Below are 17,971 nucleotides of genomic sequence, written 5' to 3'. Positions count from 1 at the left end.
ACTTTCTGGCTTGGGTAGAGATTTGTCATGAGACCAGTTTTCTTAGTCTGTAAGAAGTTTCATACATAAGCCCTCTAACAACTTTTAGTTCTTCTTCACTCTTTCGCTGTTCTCAATTCTCTGTTACTAGAGTTGGTACTTGGAGTTCAGCGCCCACTCACCATCTTTGACTAGTACATAAAGGCTGTGATTTAACATCAATAGAAACTCTGAGAGAAGTGTTCCAAAACTCCTAAAGGGTTTCCTGGAATCCCTAGGATTATTCTGCTGTTTAACAAGTCCCACCAGTATAGTCCAGACATCACTCGGTATCCATGGAAGATTGGTTTTAGAAACCCCCACAGATAACCAAAATCCAAGCATGCTCAAGTTCTTTATTAAATGACATAATATTTACACATAACCTATGCATATCCTGTTGTTTTCTTTAAATTATCTCTACATTACTTATAATACTGAATACAATGTAAATGCCATATCAATAGGTACTATATGGTATTGCTTAAGGAATGATGATAAGAGCAAAAAGTCTGTACGTGTTTAGTACAGACACAATCATTCTTTTTATTGTCAATATTTTTGATCTGCAGTTGGTTGAATCCATGGATGCAGAACCCACTGATACAGTGTGCTGACTGTAGCCTCTACTTATGGTAGTAAAAGTATACGAGTAAATATTGAAGTTGAGGAGACTAATATGTGTTGAGCATCTCCTATATAAGCCAAGCACTATGCTAAGTGCTTTACATATACTCACTGTATTACAGTATCTCATTGTATTCTCCTGACAACATTGTGAGGTTTTAATCATCCTTGTTATACACAGAAGAAAACAGAAAGACTCAGCAAAGTGAAGCACTTACCAGCCTCATGGCAAGTAACAGGGCCAAGATTTCAACCAAGGTTAAAATGCATGACTCTGACTATGCCATAAGAGAGTACTATATAATTTATTTGGTCCCTTGTGTGAAACAAGGTAAACTACTGATATAAATTGAACTAACAGTAACTGCATTATCACATTGAATATAATAAGTTGAAACAGATTTTACATAATTTCTAAGACTGGTTATTATCATTTGTTTTTTTAAAAAGGCTAATTTTGTCTGATATGGTGACCGTTTTTGGCATGTGTGAGGCACATGAATGATTCTCCAAATAATAGCAATTCAACCAACTTTAAGTTCCTATTTTGAATACAAAGACGGGAAAAACAGAGATCCTTCTTTCTCATAGAATGAGGCTTTGTAGAAAAAATTATCTAAAGAGCCATAAATCAAAGAAAAATGGGAATTTCTCTTTATTAGAAGTCAATTTATTTTCTGGAATTCATCTCAGTGCTCTAGATGTACAATTTTTCATTTAATCTTTGTTACAATGAAACTGACATTGTTATTTATCTGATAAAGAAATTGATATGTGAGTCTCTTAAGGTCAAGGATTTTTACCTGTTTTAATCATTTATGTTTGTCCAACACCTTAAACTGTAACAGGCAGATGGGAGATTATCCATAAATATATTTTGAATAAATGGAGAATTAGAGAAACTCATTAAACTGTCAAGTAATGCAATCTATAAACAGCATCTTGGGTTACCAGACTAGTCTAAATCCAAATCCTTTATTTTCTCATTACTCTACACTATGAGGGACAGAACTCTGTATATTTTTCTTGATCTTATTATCAGTGCCTGCTCAGAACCTGGCACGTGGTAGATAAGCAGTGAATGTTCTTGAATAAATAATCTCACAAGGTTTTTCTCCATATGCAATAAATATCAAAATATATATTTTATCATATGATTTTAACACTTCTTTTACAATTATTAAATCATGTAAAAAGAGTTGATAGAGAGTAAATGGGTGTTATTCACATTTACCTCATTATGAAACTGATATTTCAGATATTTGCATTTTAAACTACTGTACACGGTATCAGACATCACTGCCAAGCATGATATTCTGAAATAGAACTGACCTGTGTCTACTCGCAGTAAATTTATTCATTGAGTTATATGCATTTACTACTTGGCCAATTATTGACCCATTGAGTCTACACACTTTAGTAGAGAGGAACCAGTTCTTTGTGTGTGTGTGTGTCTTTCTGAGGGGTTCATCTGCCTAGGTCATTCAAACACAATTTTAGTGAAATCCAAAAAAACTTTATTGTACTTTTAATTACTTAAATCAACTGTTATAATATTCAGTTTAATTTGCTTTGTTTTATTGGCAAATTTATGGCGAAAAATATTTTTTCCAAAAGTTGTAGGAGAGCTTTCACCTTTGGAAAAACAACAGCATTTAAGCAAGTCTTAACTTTTTTTTGAGACAGAGTCTCACTCTGTTGCCCAGGCTGGAGTGCAGTGGTGTGATCTCGGCTCACTGCAAGCTCCACCTCCTGGGCTCAAGTGATTCTTCCACCTCAACCTCCCGAGTAACTGGGACTACAGGCATGCGCCACCACGCCCAGCTAATTTTTGTATTTTTAGTAGAGACGGGGTTTCACCATATTGGCCAGGATGGTCTCGATCTCCCTTTATTATTATCATTATTATTATTATTATTATTATTATTATTACACTTTAAGTTCTAGGGTACATGTGCATAACGTGCGGTTTTGTTACATATGTATACTTGTGCCATGTTGGTGTGCTGCACCCAACTACTTGTCAGCACCCATCAACTCGTCATTTACATCAGGTATAACTCCCAATGCAATCCCTCCCCCCTTCCCCCTCCCCATGATAGGCCCCGGTGTGTGATGTTCCCCTTCCCGAGTCCAAGTGATCTCATTGTTCAGTTCCCACCTATGAGCGAGAACATGCGGTGTTTGGTTTTCTGTTCTTGCCATAGTTTGCTGAGAATGATGGTTTCCAGCTGCATCCATGTCCCTACAAAGGACACAAACTCATCCTTTTTTATGGCTGCATGGTATTCCATGGTGTATATGTGCCACATTTTCTTAATCCAGTCTGTCACTGATGGACATTTGGGTTGATTCCAATGGTCTCGATCTCTTGACCTCGTGATCCACCCACCTCAGCTCCCCAAAGTGCTGGAATTACAGGCGTGAGCCACCGTGCCCGGCCCTTAAAAATATTTATACATCTTTTTATACATGCGCACCCAATATTATACTTTTTTCCTGTCCTGTAAGAGCTAAGTTGTTATAGGTGCTTCTTGCTATAACTTCTGAATAGTTGCTCACACACTTCTTTCCACTTTTTAATCCAAAAGCCATTTCATTTTTACCCTCCCTCTGGTACCCCACTTCTAATAGCATCCAAACTGTCTTGGGTTGATACCGCCACCTGGTGGTAGAACACTGTCTGAGACAACCATGCTCCTTCATGGTCCCTTCCCTAAGAATAATTGTGCTCAACTTCGTGTCATTGGACATAATCACTGGACACAGTAATTATCTCGCTCTAATTAATTTCTTTCTTGCATGTGTTCAGACATCCTTTTAAATCCTCTTACTTTTCACCCTCTCAATTGCCTCCACTTCCTCAAGGTACATGTGTGTTTTCTCCTTCACTCTGTTGTAATCAAGGTTTAACAAAAACTTTCTGATGCATGATCAACTGGTATAGCAATAATGCTAGTGGTGTAAATGAATTCAAGGAGGTGGAAAATACAAAGTTAAATCATTTGCTTATGAATTATGAATTTGATAAAGGAGAGCAAAATTCTTCTTGTCTCTCTTCCTTGTTGCCAGAAAAGTAATTCCTTTCCTTAAAGGTAACAATAGTCAGTAGTAATCCACAGACATGTGCATAGAGATGTTATTTTCCTCCACAAAAAACTGTAGCCTATTACTCAAACCTTTCTGCATCTCCTTTCATTTCCATGGTGATATATCTTAGTGACGTGTTCGGGTGAGTACACAAAAGGATATCTCATTCCTTTTCAAGGGCTGCATTGTATTTTACTGCATGATTGTGTCATCATTTATGCAACACATTCTCTACTGAAGCATTTGTAGGGATTTTTCCCGAATCATTTACTACCACTACAAAAAGGGATGCACTCAATTAACAGTGTGCCAGTCAGTGCTGGGGTAGCTGTACAATCAATATCTAGAAACAGAATCCTTGAGTTCTAAGGGTAGGGGCAGAAAATATTATTAAAGATAACAACCCAGTGCCCTAAGTTTTGTGACAATGTCCAAACACAACTTTCAGGCTCTGCAAAATCATTTTTATTTACCCTCTTATATTTTCCTAATTGAACTAATTTTTTCTCCAGCATGGAGACACAGCCCCCATGTCTAACCTTATGTAAAGTTAGTTTTGTGTAAAATGTGTTAGAGTTCCAAACAATTGACTCAACAAGTTTTAGGATAGAATGTACTTATAAGTATGAGATTTCTTGTAGTAGACATTATTTTGGCTAGTTTCTAAACAAAAATTACTCAATTCTAAAAGTGTACTGTTTAGAATTAATATGATTTGATCCCTTTTAAGGTTGGAACAGCTGTCACATAAAAAGACTGTACTAAACTGGTAAAATTATATAATGTTAAATTACCATCATCGTTTAATTAATTTAAGAAATAATTCACTAGAGATTATATCCTATTTTATATATCCAAATATGGCCACTTATACACCCAATCTATATATTATAGACTTAGAATTATATAACTGAAATAGAGATTAAAGATACTCTAGTTTAATTTTTAATTATATTTCTAAGGAAACTGAGAACCAGAGATTTGAAGTATTATATACCAATTGTATATTCACACTTATAAATAATGATATTGATAATAACATGAATTTAGTGTGCATTATGTCTACAGCATTGTGGGAAATGTTTTGTATGTGTTAACTCATCTCATCCTCATAAAGGCCTCTTTAGATAGCATCTATTATTATTAATTTTTTATTTAGTTTAACAGATGAAACTAAGAGAAATAAAAAGAATTCACAATGTCAGGCTGCAGTAAGCAATAAAGCCAGAGACTGAATTCAAGTTGTTCATTAACATTCATTTACATGTTTATTAAATCCCTATGTTTATTAACCAAATCCCTATGTTTATTGGCTTTCAACTTTATTTATGCATATTCTGATAATCTAAGAGAATGAAAACAAATACACCTAGTGGAAGAGAATGAAGACAGTGAAAATTAGATTGAAAGTGGGAAAAAATATGAAAGTAGTAACAGGGGAGAGAGCAGTGATGTGGTAAGTAAAGGTGTTTTTGGATTTCATTACATATATTATACTTTTTTGAGCATGGGGTCCTTAAAGATTAGTGTCGACATATTGACATGTAAGAAATCAGCAAATAAATCTAGATACTTGGTTTTAGACTGTCTTTCCCACAAGTTACTAAGCTCAATCCTTAATATTTCAGGGGATCAGTTAGAAAATGACTAATTCAAGCCTTCACGCAGAGAACACATTGCTCAAAATGTTTGAGAAAATTTGCTTTAGTGACTGGCTATTTCAATACCCTGCACAAAAGAAATTATGAAGCTAGATAAATTCCATGGATATTTCTTCACATTGCAGTTCTCCTCACTAGTGAGATGAAAATCAGAATGAAAAACTGACTAAAATTTAGTTTTTTCTAGTGTTATTAATTTTGAAATATGGCATTTAAAAATAGACCTTGCATTCATAATACAAAACTCATACATAATTCTTATAAATAGGTCAAACAATTTTATAACTCTATTTTATTAAATACATTCAACACATACTAGTAACATTGCTACTGGATTTTGTCCACCCTCATATGTCATACACGGCAGTAAACAAAACAGATGAAATTCTCTCCCCTTACTGAACTTATGTTCTAGTATGCGAGAAAAAATAGCATACAAAATACATATGTAATACATTGTAGTTAGATAATGAAAAGGACAATGGGAAAAAAATAAAACAGGAAAGGTGAAGAGGAAGTAAGGAGCACAGTTTTAAATAAAACTGTCATGAAAGGCTTTTCTGAGAATTCGACATTTGAAGAAAGACCAGAAAGAGGTGATGGAATGAGTCATGTGGCTATTTTGGAGAAAGGCATTCCAGGAACAGCAACTGCACAGGCACTACAGCAGAGCATGTCTGACATTTTCAAGAAACAATGAGAAGGCCAGTGTGGTGGAGCTGAGGGAAGGAGAGAGAAAAGGTTGGGAGACAAGACCAGAGACCAAATAAATAGTCCAATCTTCAAACTTTGTGGGTCATTGTAAGAACTTTGGCTTTAATAATGAGGGTAGAAACAGAGCCACCAGAGAGATTTAACGAAGAAGAGAAAACATATGAGTATCAAGAAAAGCAATGATTCTGAGTATGTTTCCATTGCACTGTTCTGACAATAAAGTTAAAAAGCTTCAAAGGGACACTGAAGGATCCTCACCAAGGCCATCCATGGAAAAGGCATCAACAGCCTGTAGGATGGAGCACTATATATCTGGTTAAGCTGGAAACCATGTTTCCCCAAATCTCCTTCCCTTCAAATTATTTTAAGTTGACAGTAAGAGGAGCATGTGTGAGATTTGGGGGGTGAAAGTGGAGTAGTTGAGTAGCAATTAGTCTCTGAGGGTCGTCACAGTCAGATGCTGTGATGGACAGATGCAGAGACACCTGGTGGGTCCTAGCCTGTCGTAACTCTTCTCTACTATGCATCCAGCATATTTCTGTTATCCAACAGTGCCTAGGGCCACCACATAGTGCTTCACTGTGGAGCCACAAAGGCAATAACATATCAGAAGCAATAGTTTCCTACAGACGTCTCTACAAGCTTTCCTTGGCAGACCCACCTGGTAGATGGATCTGCTTGGTTTCTTAGATTGCTTTTCTGATGATCCAACTATAATAATAGTTGGGCTTCATTTTCATGTCTCCTTCCAGAGTTGTGTAAGATATAATTGTGATAATAAATTCCTTATCCCATGACACTCATTAGTGACTCCCCCTGCTTGGACCTGCCTGAAATAGTGCATTTGCAGAAACACATCCATTTGCTTCAACATTTGATAAACTTGGCAAATATTGGCAAGTTTGGAAAATTGGAAAACAAACTTACATCCTTTGTAGGACATATTTGGCTCAGGCCAACAATGTTTTGAGATGTTTTCAGGAAGGCTTTTCTGTAGCAGACGGAATGTGGTTTTATAGCTTGATCCAAGGTTTAAGAATAACATTTAATCCCAACTTCTGCTTCCGAATGCTGTCAATTTGGAAAATGAGAGCAGATGTTGACAGAGATATATTTGCTAGTCTGATGCCTTAGCAAACGCTCTCTGAAGGAAAGACAACGTGAGACTAGACTGATTAAATATTCTCTCTTAAATTTGTTTTGCCAATCTTTTTAGCAGTATCCTCTAGAGACAACATCTCAAGGATGATGAATACAAAAAGATGTCATTAAAACTCAACATAGTTTCCTTTAATACCTGAGCCTCGAACATAAGAAACCTATATTAAAGAGAATATTTCTGGATGTTTCAATTTGAAATGTAAAAAAATTTCAACTTATTCTCTGGTGATTTCTGACTTCAGGATTTCTCCTTTCTAAATGTATTGAGTCCACTCTAGTTGCAGTTCAAAGAGTTAATAACTAGATGTCTGAATAAAATATATGTTGATATCCTTTAAAAAAACAAGTTTCAGGAATTCTCATGATTTTGATTTATGTAGAACTCCCATTTAATCTGAATTTATATATGTTTTATAATATAGTATTTGGATTTTGTAAAATACAGACTGCCTGTAGAAGGGCAGTGGAAGTCTTCAGCAAATTAAAAATGAAAAACACTTATGCTACTTAATACTATTGTTTCAAAGTCAGCAATGATTTATTGAACTCATCGATGTTCAAGATACCCTATCACATTGTTTTATTTAATCTTCATGATCATCCTGTGGGCTGCTTTTATATAACATGCAGGCTCCAACAGGTTAAATAACTTCCTCAGAGCCAGTAGCTGACGCCAGGGTGTGGACCCTGGCGTATTGACCACTAGTGTTCCTTCCTTCAACCTCTGTCATGTTAGGTATAGAAATAATAATCCTGACCCCAATATTTTATTATTTAATCCTTACCAGAGATGTATTAATTCACCTATCACTAACTATATAGCCACTGAAAATAAGCACTGAAGAATTAACTTCTTGTTCAGCGGTTTTAGGTTAAATTTTCTTTTTTTCCCCCTAATTTCATCAAATAGTAGAAGGAGCTTAAGCCAGAGAACTCCAGGTTCAAGAACCACTGCTTGCAAACTTGCCAAATTTGGGCAAATGTCTGAGTTTCATTGTCTTCATCCACAAATAAAGCCAAGATTTACTTTGCCTACAGAATTGTAGTAAGGATCAAATGGAGTAAGATATTACATGTTAGATTCCTTTCCTTTCCTAAAGATCTTCGAAGGTAGCACTACTTTGGATACACTATTGTTTTGGATAATTTCAGCAAATATTTAATGGTAAAAGAAATCTTTGACAAAAGTTTCCTATACTAGTCACAGTAATATTTTAGAAGCATTTAATTTATGATAGAGTTAATTCTACACTAGCAGGGGTTGCAACGCTTTTTAACTGCTAGTTAACCTCCACAGCAATTATGACCAGACCACGAGGGTCTTCATTTTCCTCAATGAAGGATGACGAAAAGGGAGCCATTGTGGAGCTGTTTTGAAGGGAGTTGTTATTCCTTAGACCTCTCACAACTGGAACTCTCAATCTGCCGGTGATAGCTGACATGAGTCCAATAAGGATGATCTCTTCTATTCAAAGATAGGTCCATACTACTTCCTAATTTAGTTTTCAGAATCAACTTAAAATGTTGTTAACTATACATATATTACACTTTTGAAAGAAAATATTAGCTTATCAAACAGGATAAACCAAGAGACATCAGTCTTTTTGACTGATATGAATCACATTTAGCTAAATACACCAGTTAACAATGTCTGTTCTTGAGATTGACAGTCTTAAATATAATGCTTTAATAAAGCTCTTACTTTTCTATTTGTTTCTTTCTATTCTATCATTACAGTTCTTGCTAAGTATTAGTGTTTACTATATCATGACCATTTAATATTTTACATTGGAAGTTTTACAACATTTCACTGACTTTACTTTTTTTATAATAATTTGCTACTACTGGGCTGTCTTGATTTTCTTCATTGGAGTTTTCTTTTCAGTCACTCAAATCTAACTTGCTTTAAATATTCAAATAAGTGAATTAGAAAGGAAGGCTTTCTGTGTTTTGGATTTTCTCCTGTTTTCCACTATTACTCCTTATTCAGTCTGCCTGTGGAATTGTTTTTTGTTTTTTGTTTGTTTGCAGTTGGGGGTGCATTTTTGTTTTGTTTTTGTTGTTGTTGCTTGTTGACTGTTTTGATTGTGTGGTTTTTGGGAGCAAGTTTTCAGGCAAGAGTCTACGACCAGTGCTACTTACCATCTCCTGAGAATGGACACTGAATTGTAACTGCACCACTCTTATTAGACTATTAATTTTTCAAATTATTTAATAAACTCCCCCTTTCCATGGTTTGACAAACTTGAGTTAAAACTAGTAGCATGGGCTGGGTGCAGTGACTCATGCCTGTAACCCCAGCACTTTGGGAGGCTGAGCTGGGCAGATCACAAGATCAGGAGTTCAAGACCAGCCTGACCAACATGATGAAACTCCACCTCTACTAAAGATGCAAAAAAACAACCTGGGCATGGTGGTATGCACCTGTAATCCCAGCTACTCGGGCTCAGGGTGGCGGGGGGAGTTTATCCAAACAATAGTGGATAATTTGAAATTATCCAAAACAATAGTGTATCCAAAGTAGTGTTACCACCTGTAATCCCAGCTACTTCGGGGGGGTGGGGGCGCTGAGGCAGGGGAATTGCCTGAACCAGAGAGATAGAAGTTGCAGTGAGCCGAGATCACACCACTGCACTCCAGCCTGGGCAACAGAGTGAGAATCCGTCTCAAAAAAAATAAAATAAAATAAAATAAAAACTGCTAGTATGAGCCAACATTCTTGGAACACTTACTGTGTGCCAGGTACTGTTTCATGAGCCTGACATATGTCAACGCCTTCTTACTTAAACTCCATTATGTAGCTGCAATTACCCCCATCCTACAGATAAGAGAACATGCACAGAGGTAAGCCAGTTGTCCAAAGCCACACAATAAGCAAGTCACAAAGCGAGATATTGTACCCTGGGAATATGACTTTTTTTTTCGAGCTTATACTTCTATTATAAACAAAACAAATTTTAAAATGTGTATGATTTTTATAGATTCTGTTTAAATAAATGTTGGTGTAATATCTTTGAAAATGTTTCAAAAAGTTTCGGTGTATTTAAAGCATTTTTAATTATGCCTTCAATTATAAAATTTCTAAATGTAAGCTGCTATCTAACACAAGCATGCTTAAATTTACTGAACATGACCTAGGTTAATTTGGGGAGGTATCCAGATGTTCAGCATTTTAAGCTGCATGATTTAAAAACAAATAAGTAAGAAGAGGGGTATCATCAGTAACATGGTAGGATGGGAGTTTCCCCTCACAAAAATATCCATTTGAACAACCATCCACACCTGAAAATACCTTCGCACTCTCTATGGAACGCAGGTGAAAGATTACAGCACTTGAGCGAAGCACAAGAATAAGAAAAGATGCACAGCGGATGGTAAGGAGGACAGTTTTATATTACCTGCATCAACCTTCCCCCAAAACCATGCAGCACAACATGGAGAATTATGCCCTTTGCATGTAGGGAGAAGAATGGATTGAGCAATGACTTCACAGTGAACCTCAGTATCAGGCCTTCTCCAGTTAACCCTGGAGCCAGGCTAGGCCATGCAGACCCAAGCAATAGGCTTGCCCTCGTTTCAACCTGGCCTGGGCAGTCCCAGGCTCCAACCTGGCACCTGTGTATTTAGGCTCCATGTGTACGATATTCTCCATGGATTCAGACTCCAGGCCAGTGCCTACAGACCCAGAACTCAAGCCCACTCCTCAGACTCAGGCTCCAGGCTCACCTTAGTGTCAAGCTGGCTCCTGCAGCCCCAGATTCTAGCTGGTGCCATGAACCCAGGCTCTAGGTCCACTCCAGTGCAACACCAGATTCAGAGGCTCCAGGCTGGCTTCTATGGCCCCAGGATCCAGGACCAACCTAATGCCAGGCCAGCCTCTGTGGCCCTGAGCACCAGGCTGGCATCCATGAATTCAGGCTTGAGACTGGTACTCATGGATCTTGGACCTAGTTCCACACACATAATCACAGACATCAGGCCAACCCCTCTGTATTCAGGTGCCAGCACTACCACAGTAGACTGCAGTGCCTGGCAATTCCACAGACTCATGATTAAGTCTTTCCCATGGATCAAGGCAGAAGACCTGGCCCAGGACCAGCCCGGCCCCCACTGACTCAGACTCAAGGTCCAGCTAACATCAGTTCAGATGCTATATACTCAGTTTCCAGGCCCGTCTCAGTAGACCCTGGTGTTAGGCTGGCATTCACAGACCCACAGACTCACAGGCTCCCGGACCACCCACAATGACCCTAGTTCCAGGCCTACTCCAGTGAACCAAGGCTCCAGGCCCACATGCTTGCTGACCTAGGAACCAGGCTAGCCACCTAAGGACTCCAGCAGCAAGGTTATCTGCAGACACTTCAGCCTATCTACCTAGAATCTTTGGAAAGGCTGACTGGTGAAGTGCTTTCTTTGCCAAACACAATATGTAAAGAGTAGAGAAGGACCCCGATTCTTCAAATGGTCAGATACCAAGGGGAGACAAAAAGGATTGCTTATAATCACGGAATCATGACACCAACAAAGAAAAATAAAATTAAAGCATCCACAGCCTATCCTAAAGAAATGAAAATCCATGAACTGTGTGGCAAAAATTAAAAATACAAATAGTCTCTGACTTATGATGGTTGACTTATGATTTTTTGATTTTACAATGGATTGAGATATTACATGCAGTTTTGACTTATGATAGTTCTATCAGGACATAACCCCATCATAAGTTGAGAAGCATCTGTAATCATTTTAAAGAAGTTCAATAAGCTACAAGAGAACACCACTACCTGAAATAAAAATCAGGAGAACAATAAAAAACAAAATTAAAAGTTCAATGAAGAGACAGAATCCATATAAAAGAACCAATCAAAAATTCTGGAGTGAAGAACACAATAGATAAGATTCAAAATTCTTTAAAGAGCTTTCAGTAGGAGACTTGATAAAGCAGAAGAAAGAATTAGCAAACTCAAAGACAGGTCATTTGACCTAATTGGAGAAACAAAAACAAAAAGAAATGAAGAAAAAGAGGGAAGAAAGCCTACAGGGGTTATCGGAGACCATCAAGTGAACCAATTATGTATAATTTAAGTCCAAGAAGAAACAAACTAAAAAAAAGAAATAGGTAGAGGGATTCTTAAAATAAATAATGACAGAAAACTCTAAATCTGGAGAAGGAGATGCATATCTACATTCATAAAATGTAAAATACCCCAAATAGATCAAATAGAAAGAGATTGTCACTGAGACATATTACAGTCAAATTATCAAAAGTCAAAGACAAAGAGAGGATTATAAATTAGCAATAGAAAAGCAACCTATAACATACAAGGGAACCATAATAAGACTATCAGAAGATTTCTCAGCAGAAACTTTGATGCCAGAAAATGATGGGATGATATAGCCAAGTACTGGTAAAAAAAAAAAAAAAAAATCCAAAACTGTTAACTGAGAATATTGCGTCTAGCAAAGATTCCCTCAAAAATGAGAGATACTTTCCCAAACAAACAAAGACTGAGGGAGTTCATCACTATAGTTGCTTTACAAAAATGCTAAAGTGACTTCTTCATGTTGAAACAAAAGCAGACAAACAACATGAAAATACTAAACTCACTGTAAGTAAGAACATAATCAAATTCAGAATATTCTAATACTGTGATGGTGGTGTGTAGATCACGTTTGACTTCAATATAAAAGTTAAAAGACAAGACCATTAAAATTCGTATAGCCACCATCATTTGCTAACAGATTTACAATATTTAGTGAAGCACCTAAGTACATAAAGCAAAAATTGACATAACTGAAGGTAGAAATAAACAGCAATACAATAATAGTAAAAGACTTTAGTAACCCACTTTCAACAATAAACAGATCATCCAGGTAGAAAATCAATAAGTAAACATTGGATTTGAATAACACTATAGACCAAATGAACCTAACAGACATATATAAAACATTCCATTCAACCACAGTGGAATACACGTTCTTCTCAAGTACATATAGAACGCTAACCAGGATAGATCATAGATTAGGCCACAAAATAAGGCTTACCAAATTTAAGAAGGTTGAAATCATGTCTAGGATCTTTCATGAACAGAATGGTATGAAATTAGAAAACAATAACAGGAAGAAAATTAGAAAATTTTTTAAAAAGTTGGACTTAAACAACATACTCCTGAATACCCAATAAAGAGGAAAGCAAAAGAGAAATAAAAATATCTCTAGACAAAAATGGAAACACAACATATCAAATCTTATGCGATATAGCAAAACCAGTTCTAAGAGGGAATTTTATAGCAATGAACACCTACATCAAGAAAAAATAAAGATTTCAAATAAGCAACCTAACTTTACACCTTAAGGAGCTAGAAGAAAACACCAAAACAAAATTAAGCCAAACATGAACAGAAAAAAATCAAACTATATTAGAACAGAGATAAAATAAAGACTAGAAAACAACAGAGAAGATCAATAAAAGTAGGAGTTGTTTTTTAAGAAGATAAACAACATTGACAAAACTTTAACTAGATTACCTAAGAAAAAACAGATGACAAATAAAATCATAAAATGAAAAAGGAAGCATAACCACTGATATCACAGGAATATAAAGAATTACAGGATACTATTTGCATAATAATTCACAAACAAATTGGGTAACTGAGAAGAAATGGATAAGTTTCTAGAAAGACACACCTACTAAGACTGAATCATAAAGAAAAAGAAAATTAACATAGAACAATAATTAATAAGAAAAAAGTTGAAGTAGTAATCACAAATCTCTCATCAAAGAAAAATGCAGAAACTAATGGCTTCTCTGGTGAATTCTACCAAACCTCTGAAAAAAATACAAATTCTTCTCAAACTCTTCCAAAAAATTAAAGAGAAAATACAAACTCATTTTACAAGGTCAGCACTATCCTGATATCGAAGTCAGACAAGGACACTACAAGAAAAAGATTATAAGCCAATATCACCAATAAACATAGATGCAAAAATCCTCACCAAAATACTAGCAAACTGAATGGAATAGCACATTAAGAGGATCATTCATCATAGGAAAGTGAGATTTATGCTGGGGAGGAAAGGATGGCTCAACATACACAAATCAAAAATTGTGATACACTACATTAACAGAATGAAGGATAAAAATCATATGATCATCTTAATATATGCAAAAAAAGCATTTGATGCAAATCACAACTCTTTCATAAAAAAACTCTCAACAAATTAGATAAAGAAAAAAATGTATTTCAACCTCAAAAAGGTTGTATATGACATATCCACAGTTGAAATCAAACTCAATGGCGAAATGCTGAAAACTTTTTCTCTAAGACCAGAACTAAGACCAAGAGGCCCATTCTCACCACTTGTATTCAACATAGTACTGGAAATCTTAGTTGGAAATATTAGGCAAGGAAAAGAAATAAAAAGCATCCACATTTGAAGGGAAGAAGTTAAATTGTCTCTACTCACAGATGGCATTATCTTATATAAAGAACACCCTAAAGACTATACCAACAAATCTGTTAAAACCTAATTTAGTGAAGTTTCAGAATAAAAAAGTCAACAGACAAAAATCAGTTGCATTTCAATACAGTAACAACAAACTATCCAGAAAAGAAATTAAGTCAGGTAGCATGATGCCTCCAGCTTCGTTCTTTTTTCTTAGGATTGCCTTGTCTATTTGGGCTTTTTGTTGTTGTTGTTCCACATGAACTTTAAAAATAGTTTTTTTCTAGTTCTGTGAAGAATGTTGATGGTAGTTTAATAGGAATACCATTGAATCTCCAAATTGCTTTGGGCAGTATGGCCATTTTTATAATATTCTTTCTTCTTATCCATGAGCACAAAATGTTTTTCTATTTGTTTGTGTCACCTCTGATTTCTTTGAGAAGTGTTTTGTGGTTCTCCTTTTAGGGATCTTTCACTTCCCTACTTACCTTTGTACCTAGTATTTTATTCTTTTTGTCACAATCATGAATGAGATTACACTCCTGATTTGACTCTCAGCTTGACTGTTGGTGTATAGGAATGCTAGTGATTTTTGCACATTGATTTTGTATCCCAAGACCTTGCTGAAGTTGCTTATTGGCTTAAGAAGCTTTTGGGCTGAGACTACGGGGTTTTCTAGATATTGGGTCATGTCATCTGCAAACAGGGATAGTTTGACTTCTTCTCTTCCTATTTGGATGTCCTTTATTTCTTTCCCTTGCCTGATTGCCCTAGCCGGGACTTCCAATGGTATGTTGAATAGGATTGGTTAGAGGGCATCCTTGTGTTGTGCCAGTTTTCAGGGGGAACACTTCCAGTTTTTGCCCATTCAGTATGATGCCAAATGTGGGTTTGTCATAGATGGCTCTTATTATATTGAAGTATATTCCTTCAATACCGAATTTATCGAGTTTTTTTTTTAACATGAAGTGGTGCTGCATTTTAGTGAAAATCTTTTCTGCATCTATTGAGATAATCATGTGGTTTGTGTCTTTAGTTCTGTTTATTTGATGAATCACATTTATTGATTTGGTTATGTTGAACCAATCTTGCATTCCAGGGATAAAGCCTATTTGATCATGGTGGATAAGTTTTTTGATGTGCTGCTGGATTTGGTTTGCCAGTATTTTGTTGAGGATTTTTTGCATCAATGTTCATCAAGGATATTGGCCTGAAGTTTTCTTTTTTGTTGTGTTTATGCCAGGTTTTGGTATCACAATGATGCTGGGTCATTGAATGAGTTAGGGAGGAATCCCTCCTTCTCAATTTTTTTGGAATAGTTTCAGCAGGAGTAGTGCCAGCTCTTCTTCATACATCTGGCAGAATTCATCTGTGAATACATCTGGCCCTGGCTTTTTTTGGTTAGTAGGCTATTTATTACTGACTCAATTTCAGAGCTCATTATTGGTCTGTTCAGGGATTCAATTTCTCCTGGCTCAGTCTTAGAGTGTATGTGTGTCTAGGAATTTATCCATTTCTTCTAGATTTTCTAGTTTATGTGCATAGAGCTGTTCATAATATTCTCTGGTGGTTGTTTATATTTCTATAGGGTGAGTGGTAATGTCCCACTTGTTGTTTCTGATCCCCCTTGTGTTTATTTGAATCTTCTCTCTTTTCTTCTTTATTACTCTAACAAGCAGTCTATTTATTTACTTAAAAATAAAACCCAGCTCCTGGATTTGTTGATCTTTTGAATGATGTTTGTGTGTGTGTGTGTGTGTGTGTGTGTGTGTGTGTGTCTCAATATCCTGCAGTTCAGCTCTGATTTTGGTTATTTCTTGTGTTCTACTAGCTTCAGGATTTATTTGCTCTTAGTTCTCTAGTTCTTTCAGTTGTGATGTTAAGTTGTTAACTTGAGAGCTCTCTAACTTTTTGATATGGGAATTTAATCTTATAAATTTCCCTCTTAATACTGCCTTAGCTGTGTCCCAGAGATTCTGGTATGTTGTATCTTTGTTCTCATTAGTTTTGAGCAACTTTTTGATTCTGCCTTAATTTTATTATTTACCCAATGTGGTACATATACACCATGGAATACTATGCAGCCATAAAAAGGAATGAGATCATGTACTTTGCAAGGACATGGGTGGAGCTGGAGGCCATTATCCTTAGCAAACTAGCTCAGGAACAGAAAACTAAATACCATATGTTCTAACTTAAAAGTGGGAGCTAAATTATGGGAACACATGGACACCTAGAGGAGAACAACACACACTGGGACCTATTGGAGGGTGGAAGGTAGGAGGGGGAGAGGATCAGCAAAAATAACTAACGTGTACTATGCTTAATATTTGGGTGATGAAATAATTTGTACAATAAACCCCAATGACACAAGTTTACCTATATAGCAAACCTTCACATGTACCCCTCAACTTAAAATAAAAATAAAAATATTAAGAAATCAATCATTTACAATAACATCAAAAAACTTTAGAAGTAAATTTAACCAAAGAGGTAAAAAGATCTATATACTGAAAACTATAAAACACGGATAAACGAAAAGATATCCCAGGTTCATGGATTGGAAAGTTAATATTGTTAAAATGCTCATTCTACTCCAAGTTATCTATAGATTCAATGTAATAATTATCTAAAAATATCAAGTTCATAGAAGCAGAGGGTAGAATAGTGGTTGCCAGGGAACAGGGATTGGGAGGAATGTAGTGATGTTGCTCAAATGGTAGAAAGTTTCAATTATTCAGGAGAGAGAAGCTCTGGAGATCTATTTTTTATTTTCTATTCATTTTTTAACTTAGAGTTCATTTTGCCTTGTATGGAAATCTAATGTACAGCATGGAACTGTTGTTAACAGTGCTGTGCTGTATACTTGAAATTTGCTAAGAGAATAGATCTTAAATGTTCTCACCACAAAAAAAGGTAACTATGTGAGGTAGTAGGTATGTTAACTGATTGTGATGATTACTTCACAATGTATACATATATCAATACATCACATCTCACACCTTAAATATATACAATATTTACTTGTCAGTTATTCCTCAGGAAAGCTGAAAAAATAAATAAAATTTACTTGTTTCTCATTTAGAAATTTGCAAGAATATTTCTGGAACTTAAAAAAAAATAGTATGTATACTGGCTAGAACTTGATAGTAAAGTCAAAACGCGAAAGGAAAACAAAGAAGGAAGGAAGAAAGGAAGGCAAGAAGGAAGGAAGGAAGGAAGGAAGGAAGGAAGGAAGGAAGGAAGGAAGGAAGGAA

The 17,971-nt window shown here is 35.9% G+C and overlaps 1 protein-coding gene and 1 long non-coding RNA gene across 3 annotated transcripts in view; both read right to left on the bottom strand.

Annotated features, from left to right (window-relative positions):
- The window catches only part of KCNH7 (potassium channel, voltage gated eag related subfamily H, member 7), a 469,753-nt gene that overhangs the window by 406,308 nt on the left and 45,474 nt on the right, over positions 1–17,971 (bottom strand). The window lies entirely within an intron of this gene.
- On the bottom strand, positions 9,154–10,870 carry LOC105515306. The gene is made up of 2 exons (XR_001002297.1): positions 9,838–10,870; positions 9,154–9,716 (listed from the first exon to the last, which is right to left on the bottom strand). It is a non-coding gene; the product is annotated as an uncharacterized LOC105515306 (long non-coding RNA).

This window comes from Colobus angolensis, unplaced genomic scaffold, assembly GCF_000951035.1.
Source record: "Colobus angolensis palliatus isolate OR3802 unplaced genomic scaffold, Cang.pa_1.0 Scaffold259, whole genome shotgun sequence".
NCBI lineage: Eukaryota > Metazoa > Chordata > Mammalia > Primates > Cercopithecidae > Colobus > Colobus angolensis.
The sequence above is the reverse complement of the archived record's forward strand: the minus strand, read 5'-3'. Positions and strand labels throughout refer to the sequence as shown.